This window comes from Ailuropoda melanoleuca, chromosome X (assembly GCF_002007445.2).
Source record: "Ailuropoda melanoleuca isolate Jingjing chromosome X, ASM200744v2, whole genome shotgun sequence".
Taxonomy (NCBI): Eukaryota; Metazoa; Chordata; class Mammalia; order Carnivora; family Ursidae; genus Ailuropoda; species Ailuropoda melanoleuca.
In genome coordinates, this window is record NC_048238.1 from 68153745 (window position 1) to 68167196 (window position 13452).

The following is a 13452-nucleotide window of genomic DNA, read 5'->3' on the forward strand; positions in this document are numbered from 1 at the left end:
TTTTATTGAAGAGACTGTCTTTTTCCCACCGGATGTTTTTTCCTGCTTTATCAAAGATTAGTTGCCCAAAGATTAATTAATTTTTTAAATCAATGTACCAGTCATCTTTTATTGAATGTTAATTCTCAGTTAGGATATGAAAGGATTCAAGGGCTCCAGGCAAAGGTCATGGTCAGGAATCCAGAATGTGCCTCCACACTGGGCCCTCTTCAGTGGTACTTGTGTAGCAACTCATGCTTGAGTTCCTTGTAACAATGACGTAGTTGAAAAGCACATAAGCTGCCAGCACCATAATAAACCCAGTGATCCCTCTTTCTTCACATTGACATACTTGTTGTAATACCAGTAGTAATCATTTTGAAACACTCCAGCAATGCCTTTAGGGGTGAAATCCTGCCTCAGTATCCAGCTTTGCAGCTCTCCCAGCTTGGCATCCATGAGCTTCTTCTCTTTCACTGGTATGGATAAAGCTACCTTGGAGTCCTGGGTGCCCATTATCAGGTTAGTTTTAAGTTTCCCATTTAAATTCCTCTACTTTTTTTTAACTCTGCCTTTTTGTATTAGTTTTTTAGTGCTTGCCCTATGGATCATGACATGCACCCTTAACATTTCAGTTCACTTTAAGTTAATATTATATAAAGGGTTATTTTCAAGATGTTGTATGTATCCTTACTTTGGAAAATTTGATTATGAGGTACCTCAGTTTTTGTTTACACTTCTTAGGTTCACTGAGCTTCTTAAACCAATGTACATTTATGGTTTTCACCAAATCTGGAAAATCTTCAGGATTATATCTTCAAGTGTTTTTTTGCTCCATTTTCATTCCCCTTTTCTTCTGGGAATCCTAATATATATATGTTATATGATACAGTCTTATGTGCTTGAGGTATTAGATCAGGCATAGGCAAACTTTTGCCCTTCATCCAAATCTGACCTTTTTTCAGGGCCCTCAAGCTAAGAATGGTAACTAAAAATGTTTTTCATATTCACAAAAGTTTGCAAAAAAAAAAAAAAAACAGAACAAAACACAACAACAACAAAAAAACAAAAAAAAAAAAGGAAAACAAAGAAGAATATGCATCAGAGATTGTATGTGTCCTACAAAACCTTACATATTTCCTATCTGGCCATTTATACAAAAACATTGTTGTCTTTTGTATTAGAAGGTGGTTTTTATTGGTTCTATAGTAATTTAATTTGAGGGGTAAAATCCTGAACAAGAGGTAGCCGTAGATGGGGGAGCTTGCAAATCTCCTTATAAGCTCCTTTCTACCCTAATGATGCTCTGGCTAGGGATTGTCCTCAGGAGAAATGATGTATGAAGGTGTCCTTCAAGCAGTATGATTTCCTTTTTTCAAAGGTCAAAGAACCCTACAATTTCTATAGGTTTTGCTTTCTCTCCAGTTCCTTCAAATAACAGTTACTTTTATATTTTTTTGCAGAGTCTACTCTTGTTATCCATAGGAGTTTTAGTTGATATAATGCACTCTTCCAACACCAGAACTCACCAGACTTATTTTAACTGAATAGAATATAAATTATAATAAATGGATGATTAAAAATGGATAGATTTTTATTCTTTTGTAAACTCTGTACCTAATATTTATAAATAAATATATCTGTATAAAAATGGATAAATGTATGATAAAATGGGCAAATTACTGGAAATTTACACTCAGTTCACCAAGTGCTTTTATTGTACAGTTCTAGATAATATCTTGTCACCTTAGTTAAGGGAGCATATTGTAATTCACATAAGTGTCTATAAGAAAACTATTAAAATCATGGTGATAAAAATATGCTCTATTTATTCACATTTCATAATTCTACCCTTAAAGCATAGAATCAGAAAGTTGGAATGGACCTCAAAGGATACATCCATTATAGACCTCTCCCTCACAGCATCCTAGATGGGTGGGCATTCAGATTCTGATTAATTTCCAAGAATTAAGAACTTTGCACTTTTTATACTTTCTATAATATACCAATGCCCTTTGATTCCAAATACTTCTTCCACGTCATGAGGCAGCTGGGTGCAATTAGATTCAAGATTTAACAACTGCTGAGCTATGGATCAAAGCTAGTCTTTTTCCACCTTTGCTGGAGTTGGGTTAATTTTAGCCCTTGGAATATGGAGGCAGGTTTTCTGTTTGTTTGTTTTTAATGTGAATGGTATCCAAGGGTTCATGGATGTGTCTGAGGACTGTTCTAAGTTGTGAGCTAAATCCCTCCCAGTAGTCTTTAGCCTGAAGAAGCAGCTCACACTGGATGCCCAGTGAAGAAAATAGAAGCATTATTTTTCTGATGTACTGCTCTCTGGTTTAACAGTCATCTGAAGCACTTGTGATGTGTGGGAAGCCAGAGATATCCACTTATAAAAGCATTCTACAGTAAACATACCAATTTGGGTGAAGCAAATGCACTCTTCAAAGATGTTTGCAAGATAGCTCTGATCTTCCTTTTCAGTCAATTGAATTTTTAATGCATGAAAGAGATTCAAATTAAAATAAATATTTTCAGCATAAACTGGTCCTTTGATGGAAATCTTTTAACCACTTGACAAGATGTGTGCAATGAACTTTAGTCATTCTGCATTTCTATGTACCTACCCATATAATTTAATGTGGGAAAATGACCATCAAGTAATAACTTGTGGCCATAATTTCATGTACAGGTTCATGCAATTACTCTGGTATTATAATTTTACAAATAAATAAAAACTACATCTTAATATTTGTTCTCTAATTTCATTGCAAGATACAAGGCAGTCTTTTGTCATATAAAGATTTACAACTTGAAAATATAGATTCCAGCTAATGCAATTTATCACCCACGATAATTCTAGGGAAGAATACAAACTATTTTCATCTGTGTTAATTACCATGCTATCTTACTCTCATTTCTATTTTCTGCTTGAAAGATTTGTGGCCCACAATCTCACTCTATTTTCTGTATCTACAAATAAGATATCTCAGGGATAGATACCTAGGCCTATATTCCTCAAGTGAAAAATTCAAAGATAAAAGAGAGTCTTTGGTTAAAAAGAAAACACCTAACCTATAATTTGGACTGGGGAAATAGAAGTCAATCAATGATCTTAGATTTAGAGCACCCCAATTCTACCATTTCTAGCTTATATACCAGAGAAACTTCTATACTTCTATGCTTTTTAAGTCTCTCTCCCTTCCAAAAGGTAAGTAGGGGTGTGTGTGTGTGTGTGTGTGTATGAGAGAGAAAGAGGGAGAGAGGAGAGGGCTATTAAAAGAGGTTTTTGTGTCTTGTCAAATACCATATTTAAGATATAAATGCTAAAACCATAAACATCTCTTAGATTATTTTTCTAAATTGGGAGGATATCATGTTTACTTGAACCTATTGCCTGTAAGAGGGGGTGTATGTGTGCATATCTCTGTGTGTGTGTGTGTGTGTGAGTGCCAGACTAAATGGGCATTTAAATCATTTCTTTTATCAGTGCTGTCTGCAGAACTCATGCAATGCTTTATAAATGAAAGAGAAAAAAATATTTATTCTTCCAAGAATTAATCATTCTTTATAGCGGTACATTAACAAGCTTTGTTTGCCTTTCAAGGTGGGAGGTGGTGGTGGGAAGCAGGTCCTGGATTCCGATGACCACTACCAAAAGAAAAAATAATTTTAACAATTACCCAAATACAAATGACAACATCTTTCAAAATTTGTTCTCAATGTTCTATTTCACACTGACCTGGATCCATTCTTAGAACTTTGTAAGATGAATTCTTAAAATTTGCTTTATGCATAAGTTCATGGAACAGCAGTGGAGACAGTTTTCTCAGGGTTCAGTAGGACTCTTTCTCCCAACTGTTATAATATTGGAGATTCTCTCCTAGTTGCATATATGGGCTCTTTTCCAACACACATACACACTCCAGGAATTAGAAAGGGAAGCTTTGTATGTAACGATGGTGGTGTTTACTGCCATGTTTCTCTAACTTTATAAAGACAGCTACTTTCAACAAACTGAGGGCTTCAGAGGGGAGGGGGGTGGGGGAATGGGATAGGACGGTGATGGGTATTAAGGAGGGCACGTATTGCATGGTGCACTGGGTGTTATATGCAAGTAATGAATCATGGAACTTTACATCAAAAACTAGGGATGTACTGTATGGTGACTAACATAATACAATAAAAAATATTATTAAAAAACAACAACAACAACAACAACAACAGCTACTTTCTAAGCAGCCCCTTGTAAGATTTGAGGCCAGGAGATGGACCTAGAGGACTAGTATTGGTTGCCTACATGCTCATTCAGAGTTCTGCTAATTCTCAAATGAATATGTGCAGAGTTGCCAAAAACTGTCAGAACTCCATTAAATACATTATTGATGGCAACTAAACCTTACATGCTTATAGGAATGGCCCCAAAACATCAGCTACCCAGAAATTCACCAGTTATTGAACATTATCCAAATATCCTAGACTATACAAATCATTTTGGGTCATAAGTTAAATATTCTAGTCTGTTTAAGGAAATATTTTTCCCACGTCTATGGACATATATAAGAACCAGGTCATACTTGCATTGCAGGGAGTAAGAGGGGTTAAACATCTATTTACTCATTAGTTGAAAAGGACAATTTAATCATTAGTTGAAAAGTACAGGGAATATGAAGGATTAAACATCTATTTACTCATTAGTTTTTTGCTTGAGGTCTGAAATATTTAGCTAGTCTTACTTTAAAAGGATTTTGATTCATGCCATTTTAATGATAGTCTTCAGTTGAATAGCCTTCTGATATGAACCATTCATACATTAGCTGGCATTTAAAATAGATGAAGATGTACAATAAATAGATCTTAATATTACCTTTTCAAGGGTGTGGATAAAACTAAATGTTTTGGGGGCATTTATGCACAAGTAACTTAGTGGACCTGATAGCATTATGAACATGTAAAATTCTTACTGCCTGTTTTTTTTACAAAAATGTGTGCTGCATTTCACCACAGGCACTAAAAAATCTTCTACATTGTATAGGCAAGGCAGACATCAAAACAATAACAATAAGTTTTTGTCTGTTTGGGTTGCATTTACAATTCTCTCATCTGTAATAAGAATTTATCCACTAATATCTGTTTTCATTGCCTATAGATTTCTTTCTTGGTCTGCTCATCCAAGGTAGTTAATCAAATGATTTTTACAGTTAAACAATGCTAGATTTTTTAAAAAGTGACCAAATGTGAAAAGAAAGTCCACTTCCCATATTTTAAAAAGGATTTAGTTAATGCCTTTTGTACATCTGAGTCACTTACATAACTTTCATGCATAGATCCAATGTCTAAGAATTTGGCCTAAGAAAATATCATTTTTTTTTTAAAGATTTTATTTATTTATTCGACAGAGATAGAGACAGCCAGGGAGAGAGCGTACACAAGCAGGGGGAGTGGGAGAGGAAGAAGCAGGCTCATAGCAGAGGAGCCTGATGTGGGGCTCGAACCCATAACGCCGGGATCACGCCCTGAGCTGAAGGCAGACGCTTAACCGCTGTGCCACCCAGGCGCCCCAAGAAAATATCATTGTTGCACACAAAATACATCCACGCAGTGCTCATCTCAGTGCTATTTTCAATATCACAATATTGAAAACAAATGAGCTATTTCTGCTATCTTTCTGCATTGCCATAATGGTGTACATGAATGTCCTGCGAGTTGCTCCAAGAGTACTAACAATGCTGAAAAGAGAAGCAAACGACAGGTTCCTATTAGGCCTTGCTCCAAAGTCATCATCTAGTTTCAACTGTGATGATGAAGCATGGTTACATTGGTGAATTTGAAATCATTAACGATCATAAAGCTGGGAAAATTGTTGTGAACCTCACAGGCAGGTTAAACGAGTGTGGAGTGATCAGCCCAGATTTGATGTACAATGCAAAGATCTAGAAAAATGGCAGAATAATCTGCTCCCATCCCTCCAGTTTGTCTTCATTGTACTGATAACCTCAGCTGGCATCATAGATCATGAAGAGCAAGACGGAAAATCTTGGGATTTTTTTTCTAGGGATGTAATACATATGTGCAAATGAAATTCCTCAAGGGACACATGCATACACACAGCCTAAATGCCCCACAACAGGCATTGGAATTAAAGAAATAAATGTTGCAAACAAACAAGAGAATACTATTATCTGCATAAACACATACATACAACTTACATAGATTGACAAGTTCCCTCTAAATGGAAGGACAGTGAGTGCTTTCTGTTTTATTTTTTCTCCCAAATAATAACCATTTATTTGCTTGAAAATATGGAGGTCAGCAGTTTGAGTTGTTTTCATCTGGGTGGTTCTGAAGATCGGTGTCAGGCTCAGCTGATTTTTGCTATGGCTCATATGTCTAGGATTGGCTGCTGGATTCATGGTGATTAGGTTAGCTGTCTGGTGGCTGATTAGCTGTTTGCTGAGATGGATTCTTATATCCTCCAGTAGACTAGCTGAAGACTGGTTACATATGGTAATGTTCTAGGCTCACCAAATCCATAAATACCAACACACAAGTGTTTCTCAAGCTGTTGCTGCTGCTCTTAAAAAAATACTAATTGTGGTTAAAAAAAAAACATGTAAAATTGGGGTGCCTGGGTGGCTCAGTTGGTTGAGCATCTGACTCTTGATTTCAGCTCAAGCCATGAACTCAGTGTCATGAAATCAAGCCCTGTGTCAGGCTTCATGCTGAGCGCAGAGTCTGCTTGAGATTCTTTCTCTCTGCCTCCCTTTGACCCTCTCCCTCTGTTCCTGCTCTTTCTCTCTCTCTCTCTCTCTCAAAATAAATAAATAAAATCTTTCAAAAAAACATGTAAAATTCACCATTGTAACCATTTTTAGGTGTACAGTTCAGTAGTGTCAACTATATTCACATTGCTGTGCAACAGACCGATAATAATTTTTCGTCTTGCAAAACTAAATCTCTATACCCTCTTTTCCCCCTCCACTCAGTCCTTGGTGGCCACCATTTTACCTTTATGTTCTGTTTCTATGAGTTTGACTACTTTAGTTATCTCATGTAACTTAACTCATACAGTATTTGTCTATTTGTTACTGGGTAATTTCACTTAGTATAACGTCCTTTCTTCATCCATGTTGTAGCACATGACAAGATTTCCTTTATTAAGGCTGAATAATATTCCATTATATGTATAGGCCACATTTTCTGCCACATTTTCTTTATTCATTACACACTGAGAGACATTCTGCTGCTTCTGCCTCATGTGAATAAGGTGCAATGAATGTGAGTATGCAAATATCTCCTTGAGATCCTGTTTTCAATTCCTCTTGGATATATACCAAGAAATGAGATTTGCAGGGTCATATGGTAATCCCATTTTTAATTTTTTGAGGAAACTTCATACTATATTTTATAGGACTACACCATTTTACAGTCTCAACAACAATGCACAAAGGTTCCAATTTCTCCATATCTTCACCAACAAATATTATTTCCTGTTTTTTTTTATAGTGGCCCTCCTAATGAATATGACATGATATCTCACTATACTGTTTTTTAAAGTTCTTATTTAAATTTCAGTTATTAACATACAGTGTAATATTAGTTTCAAGTGTACAATTTAGTGATCCAACAGTTTTATACAACACCAAATGCTCATTACAACAAGCACCCTCCTTAATCCCCATTACCTATTTAAACTATCCACCCACCTGCTATCTGGTAACCATCAGTTTGTTCTCTATAATTAAGAGTCTGTTTCTTGGTTTGTCTCTCTCCTTTTTTCCTCTATGATCATTTGTTTTGTTTCTTGAATTCCACATATGAGTGAAGTCATACAGTCTTTGTCTTTCTCTGACTGCCTTATTTTGCTTAGCATCATAATCTCCAGCTCCACCCATGTCATTGCAAATGGCAAGATATTTTTTTTAATGGCTGAGTAATATTCTGTTGTATATATATCACTTCTTTTTTACCCATTCATTTGTCGATGGACATTTGGGATTTTTCCATAATTTAGCTATTGTTGATAATGCAGCTATAAACACCAGGGTGCATGTATTCCCTCTAATTAGTGTTTTGTATTGTTTGGGTAAATATCTAGTAGTGCAGTTGCTGGATCATAGGGTACTTCTGTTTTTAACTTTTTGAGGAACCTCCATACTGTTTTCCAGAGTGGCTGTACCAGTTTGCATTCTCACCTACAGGGTAAGTGGGTTCTCCATTCTCTGCATCCTCTCCAACACCTGTTGTTTCTTGTGTTGTTAATTTTAGCCATTCTAACTGGTGTGAAGTCATATCTCATTGAAGTTTTGATTTGTATTTCCCGGATAATCTGTGATCTTGAGCATCTTTTTATGTATCCATGATCATCTGCATGAATTGTTTGGGAAAAAAGTCCAGTCATATCTTCTTACCATTTTTTAATTGGATTATTTGTTTTTTGGGTGTTGAGATTTACAAGTTCTTTCTCTGTTTTGGATACTAACCATTTATCAGATTTGTCATTTGCAAATATCTTCTCCCATTTGATAGGCTGTCTTTTAGTTTTGTTGATTGTTACCTTCCCTGTACAGAAGGTTTTTATTTTGATGAAGTCATAATAGTTTATTTTTGCTTTTGTTTTCCTTGCCTCAGGAGACATATCTTGAAAGAAGTTGCTATGGCTGATGGCAAAAAGATTACCGTCTATGTTCTCCTCTAGGATTGTTATGGTTTCAGGTCTCACATTTAGTTCTTTAATCAATTTTGAACTTAGTTTTTTGTATTGTGTACAAAAGTGGTCTAGTTTCAGTCTTTTGCATGTTGCTGTCCAGTTTTCCAAACAACGTTTGTTTTGACGAGATTGTCTTTTTCCATTGAATATTCTCTCCTGCTTTGTCAAAGATTAGTTGATCATATAATCCTGGGTTTATTTCTTGGCTTTCTAGTCTGTTCTCTTTATCTATATGTCTGTTTTTGCGCCAGTACCATACTGTTTTGAAAACCAGATATTGTAATGTAACTTGAAGTCTGAAATTGTAATAACTCCAGTTCTGCTTTTCTTTTTCAAGATGGATTTGGCTATAAGGAGTCTTTTGCAGTTCCACACAAATTTTAGGCTTGTTTGTTCTAGCTCTGTGGAAAATGCTGGTGGTATTTTGATAGGGATTTCATTAAATGTGTAGATTGCTTTGGGTAGTATAGATATTTTAACAATATTTGTTCTTCTAATCCATGACCCTGGAACATTTTTCCATTTCTTTGTGTCATCTTGAATTTCTTACCTTAGTTTTTTATACTTTTCAGAGGATGGGTCTTTCACCTCTTTCATTAGGTTTATTCCTGGGTATTTTATTGTTTTGGGTGCCATTGTAAATGGGATTGATTCCTTAATTCCTCTTTCTGCTGGTTCATTATTGGTGTATAGAAATGCAACAGATTTCTGTATGTTGATTTTGTATCCTGGAGTTTTACTGAATTTGTGTATCAATTCTAGCAATTTCTTGGTGGAGTCTTCTGGGTTTTCTATATACAGTATCATGTCCTCTGCTAATAGTGAAAGTTTTACTTCTTTCTTGCCAGATTAAAAATAAAATTTAAAATTTTAAAAAAAGTGAAAAATAGAACTGCCCATTGGTCCAGTAATCCAGCTACTGAGTATTTACTCAAAAAATAAAAAAGCACTAATTCAAAGGGGTGCCTACAAACCTATGTTTATGGTAGCATTACACATGCATACATGCACACGCACACACACACACACCAGAATATCATTCAGCCAATAATAAGAATGAAATCCTACCATTTGCAGCAACATAGTTGGATCTAGAGAGTATAATGGTAACAGAAATAAGCCAGTCAAAGACAAATACCATATGGTTTCACTCCTATGTAAAGTTTTAGAAACAAAACAAATGAGCAAAGGGAAAAAAAGAGAGAGAGAGGCAAACCAAGAAACAGACTCTTAAGTATAGAGAAAAAAGGGTGGTTACCAGAGGGGAGGTGGGTGAGGTGATGGGTTAAATATGTGATAGGTGTTAAGGAGTACACTTATGATGAGCACTAGGTATTGTATGGAATTGTTGAATCACTATATTCTCTACATAAAACTAATATAACACTATGTATTAACTTTATTGGAATTAAAAAGAATAAAATCAATTTAAAAATTAAGTTCAAATAATCACACAAAACTAAATTATATATTATGTAGAAAGATAAATATATGTAAAAAATTTTTGAAAAAATGCAAGGGATTGCTAAACATATGACTTAGGGTAGTAATTACATACCTCAGAGGAGGATGAAAGGAGAAAGGATCAGAGAACGACATTCAGGATACTGAAGTTGATGTTAATATTTTATATTTTAAATTGAGTGGGTAGTAGAAACACAAGTCTATTATATCCCTATTCCTTACAAATTATTAATATTTTATAAATATTATTTTATACATCAATATTGAGCATTCATTTTTTATGATGTGGGGGTGACATTGATAATATGGGCAGATCCAAACCAAAATGTGTGGATCAAAATATTTTGAAAAGGAATTTGCGATGCTCATCTATTCCTTCATTTAAGAGTGCTTTCTTATCCTGCTATGCAACCATCCAGCCATAACATTCAAGCATGAGGGATACAGCATCCCTTTTGATTAGTTGTTCTACCCAATGGGAAAATCAGAAAGGTAAGTTTGTGATTAGTGCATTAGTACCACAGCCGTAGACAGGCATATATAGATGGAAGATTAGAGTGTATATTCTGAAAAATGAACAAAGGAACAAATATTAAATTGGAGTTTATTTAGAACTGGAAGTTCCCACAGTAGACTACTAATTGCATTTCCACACTGAAATCACAGCATACATTCCTTTACCTCATCCACTCTAACTTCCCTTCTCAACATCATGTCCATACTGTTTCATCAGTGTACACTTTAACTTACCCTTAGTTCCCAACAGATTGCTGGGAAACAGACACAAAATCAACAATCAGGCACCAATCTCAATAGTCAATGATAGATTGAGCAGGAGGCATAAAGAACCAAAGAATGATTTCTGAATTGAAAATTTGCTGTGAAAGCTGAAAAAATGCCTGGCTTCCTCTGATGTATTTGCATTGGTAGAAATGATAAATGAAGCACAGATTTCATTATTCATTTTTAAGTGAAATTTGTTTATAATACTGCTTAGCATTTATTTAACTCCCTTTAAAAAGCGCAATGTAATAGCTCTCAGAATCCATCAATAAAAAGGGAGGTCACTGTTATCTAACCCATATCATAAGTAGAGAAACTTAGACTCCTATAGGTAAAATTTCCATGATTCCACAGTGATAATAGGACTTTGGGGGATAGGAAGCAATGCTACTCCACATGTCTGTGCTTGGGTTTCACCATTTACTAAAGATAAACTTGTATATTTTTTTGTCCAAAACTTTCCTGACATCAACATGATTTAAGTTGTTGGGTAAATACAAATTTATCTACACATCTCATTGTGGGTCCATGACCATTCCAAAAACACATGGCTCTACATAGGGAAGAAGCATTAAAAAAAAAGGATGGTATTTTCTTATGCTCTGGTTGGTAATAAACAAACCCTAAGGACTTTTCCAATGTCAGATGTCTAGACCTGAGGGAGTTGGGGGTGACAATGGGGTGAATGGTGAGAAAACACAAGGAAATCAGGACCCCTTACCAAGAAAAAGCCTGATGGAAGTAGGTGCCATAGACTGAACTCTGAGCTAGTGGTTAACCACCTTTCTTTTCCCAGTTGCAACATACAAGTTAGAGAATGTTGTTGTCTGGTTACCTGCCTTTGGATATGCCTAGAGTGATGTGTAATATCCTGTTTTCTCTGTGTAATTTTGCCCCTTTAGCTGCCACTCAAGAAAGCATTAATGGAATGTAAGTAAATGGAAGTCACATAATTAAGAATCATTTTGATTTCACTCTTTTTTTTAAAAAAATTAAATTATACCCAACTATCAGTACTTTAACACATTCATTAAATAACTTGTAACATGTCTAAAAACTCATGTATATACACACCAAGCAGTGAAGCTTCCACTTTCACTCTTTCTTATCTGACAAATTCTACTTCTTAATTTCTATGGCTAGATTCTGAGGAAGGACTAATCCTAATCTTTTAATTTTTCATATACACCTGGGTCTGGTCTGTAGGTAATGTAATAATAAACACTTCTGAAGAGATAGAGACTGGAAAATAATTTATACAATGTTCTTAGATTAAAATGCTGAGGAGGGGGGAGAGAAAATATGGCAGAGGAGTAGGGGATCCCTTTTTCAGCTGGTCCCCTGAGTCGAGCTGGATATCCACCAGACCATCCTGAACACCAACGAAATCAGCCTGAGATGCAGGAAGATACATCTGGATCTCTACAAACAAACATCTCCAGAGCTGAGTATTGAGGTACAAAGCGGGGAGCTGTGAATCTGCTCCCAGATATTGGAAGATAAACAGAAGGGGGAAAGAGCCGATGAGCTCAGGCACCAGGAAGCTGTAGCCACCTGTACTGGGGAGCAGGCCAGACTCTTGGACTGGCACCCATGAGAAAGGGGACTGATACTGGGAGCTTGGGAGCATGCACATGACCAGACTGAAAACTGGTGCTCTGGAGTGAGCATGAACCACACCAAAACAGGGAGCTCAGGAGCGCATACAAGAACCGGGGCGGCTGGCAGTGTTAGAAGCACAAAGGACAGAGATGTGCCAGCCCTAGAAGTGAGGGCTGGGAGAGCAGCTGTGGGGCGCACAACCTGGGATGCTGCAGGGTTTTTGGCAGCACCAACAGAAACAGAATTAAAGTGGCCAAGAGAGCTCAGTGGAGAGTGGACTTCCATCTCTCTGTTCTGAGACAGAGGCTAGGATACAACCACTGCTGCTCTGACTCTCAGAAGAGTCACAGAAAACCACCAGGTAAAGCCACCAGAGAACAAAATCCCAGAAATACCAGCTCACATTGTGCCCATCCCCATCCCCCCTCGCAGGGAATAGGGAGGCTCTACCCAAACAGGGTTGCCTGAATATCAGCATGGCAGACCCCTCCCCCAGAAGGCAGGCTGAAAAATCAAGAAGTCCACATCCCTCAGGTCCCTATAAAACAAGCGCACACTGCCTGGGTCCTGGTCAATAATTTGGGCTCTGGGCAACCCTGCAAACTCTCCTTATCAGAATGATGAGGAGGAGAAATCCCCCCCCCCAGGAAAGAAAGGAGACAGAGACTGTGGCCTCTGCCACAGAACTGATGGATGTGGATATACCCAAATCGTCAGAAATGGAGTTTGGAGTAACAATGGTCAAGATGATGTGTAGAGTTGAAAAAAATATTAATGAAAATATTAATGAGAAAATAGAATCTCTAAGGGCAGAAATGAGAGCAAATCTGGCAGAAATTAAAAATGCTATGGATCACTTGCAGTCTAAACTAGACGCTCTGATGGCCAGGGTAAATGAGGAAGAAGAATGA

The 13452-nt window shown here is 36.5% G+C and overlaps 2 pseudogenes; one reads left to right on the top strand and one right to left on the bottom strand.

The window, feature by feature from the left end:
- Nucleotides 1-209: 209 nt before the first annotated feature.
- Nucleotides 210-495, bottom strand: LOC100484317 (annotated as a pseudogene).
- A 5168-nt stretch (nucleotides 496-5663) lies between these two features.
- LOC117797495 lies at nucleotides 5664-6037 on the top strand (annotated as a pseudogene).
- The last annotated feature ends 7415 nt before the right edge of the window (nucleotides 6038-13452 follow it).